This window comes from Penaeus chinensis, chromosome 26 (genome assembly GCF_019202785.1).
Source record: "Penaeus chinensis breed Huanghai No. 1 chromosome 26, ASM1920278v2, whole genome shotgun sequence".
Taxonomy (NCBI): Eukaryota; Metazoa; Arthropoda; class Malacostraca; order Decapoda; family Penaeidae; genus Penaeus; species Penaeus chinensis.
This window is the reverse complement of record NC_061844.1, coordinates 8495127-8497626: the sequence shown is the minus strand read 5'-3', so window position 1 is coordinate 8497626 and position 2500 is coordinate 8495127.

Sequence of the window (2500 nt, the reverse complement as noted above, 5' to 3'; positions counted from 1 at the left end):
TTTGAGCTGCGACTTCTCCGTCTGCTTTGTTATTTCTAATTAAACTCCTCCTATGATATTGTTATATGCATATAATATAATATATATATAATATATATATTGTTATATATATAATATTATATATTTGTTATTTCTACTTTAACTCCTATTAAAATATATATATATAATATTGTTATACACACACACATACACACACATATATATATATATATATATATATATATATATATATGTGTGTGTATGTGTGCGTGTGTGTGTGTGTGTGTGTGTGTGTGTGTGTATACACACACACACACACACACACACACACACACACACACACACACACACACACACATATATATATATATATATATATATATATATATATATATATATATGTATATATAAGTGTATATATATATATATATGTATATATATGTGTGTGTGTGTGTGTGTGTGTGTCTCTGTGTGTGTGTGTGTGTGTGTGTGTGTGTGTGTGTGTGTGTGTGTGTGTGTGTGTGTGTGTGTGTGTGTGTGTGTGTGTGTGTATACATATAGATAGATAGATGGATATCTTATTCATTGCCATCATAACTAATCATTAATAACATTGAGGTTATGCACAACAGTAGTTGCAGTGTTGGAGCAGTGCAGTTCCTTTCTCTCATCATCCGCAGAAACAGGATTACTGTTACTGTTACCAGTTTGAATTATCTTCATGTGTATCATTGTCGTAGCATTGTTTTCCTTATCATTATCAACGTTATTTTTATTATCACTATCATATTTGTTTTTACTATTGTGTGTGCGCGCGCGCGTGTGTGTGTCTGCATATATGCATACATACATGGATGCATATATATGTCTGTGTGTGTGTGTGTGTGTGTGTGTGTGTGTGTGTGTGCATGCATATATGCATACATACATGCATATATACATATATATATACGTATATATATATATATATATATATATATATATATATATATATATATATATAAGTGTATGTGCGTATGTGTATATATGCGTATATATGTATATATATATATATATATATATATATATATATACATACATATATATATACATATATATATATATTTATATATATGTATATACATATACATATATATATAAATATATATATATATATATATATATATATATATATATAGAGAGAGAGAGAGAGAGAGAGAGAGAGAGAGAGAGAGAGAGAGTTTGTCTGTGTGTGTGTGTCCATAAAGAACGGGTGTAGATACAAACTTACAAATAGATAAACAGTTGAATAGATAGAGTCAGACAGAACAGTGATACGCGTGCAGATGTATTACACGCACACAATTAATCAAGAGAAAAAGAGAGGGTAACCACAGGTGTCATCCATCAAGCTTACAATTTTCCAGCGAAAAAATAACAGCATAAAAAAGCAGGCCACGACCCCCCCCCCCCCTCCCCTCAACCCCCCCACCAGCACCACCTCCACACCCCCCCCCCCCCCACACACACACACACCGCCACCGTCTGTCTGTCATTAAGAGGCGTTGATTCCAAAAGTGAATCCTCCTCCATGCACGCACGCACTCACGCACACGCAAACGCACGCAAGTATAGGGGAAAATGAAGGTGTTAATGCTGACTTTTTTTTACCTTATGGCCCCTATTTTTTTGGTCTGTGATGTCTCGTCATCATCATCAAAATCATTATTATCATTACTATTGTCAATATTATTATTATCAGTATCATTATTGTTATTATAATATAATATATATATATAAATATATATATATATATATATATATATACTGCATTAGTATTATCAATATCATTATCACTAATATTCTTATAAATATCATCATTATCGTTATTTTGAAAACATGAAAACAACCAGAAACCTTGAATTCCTTTCTGCTTGATATGGATTAATGGTGTCACTCGCACGGATAAATACACACACACATCAGGCATTCACAGCTGTCAAAGTGTTACGAAACAATATCTTCGAATTAAGCTATGTACGCCTTCCTCCCCCGCTCCCTTCTCTTCCCCCTCCCTCTCTTCCTTACCTCCCTCCCTTTCCCTTCCCTTTCCCTTCTCATTCACCCCTCCCCCTTCCCCCCCTCCCCCTCCCTCCCTGCCTCCCTCCATCTCCCTTCCCTCCCTTCTTTCCCTCTCTCCTCCCCCCATCCCCTCCCTCCCTCCTCCTCCCATCTCTTCCCTCCCTTCCCTCCATCCCCCCCATCCCTTCCCTCCATCCCCCCCCCCCCCCATCCCTTCCCTCTCTCCCCTTCCCTCCCCCTCGCATGCACCTCAACCTCGCTTGCATTTTTCCGAAATTATTTTTTTTTTTCGACAAACAGACGGGCCGTGGACACACATTATTTCCCAATGGCGCCGCTAATGTAATTATGACAAGATAACCGGCAGTCACGACTCAATTATGGTCTGAGTGATATACATGGCTGGCGGCGCACACACATACACACACACACACACACACACACACACACACACACACAC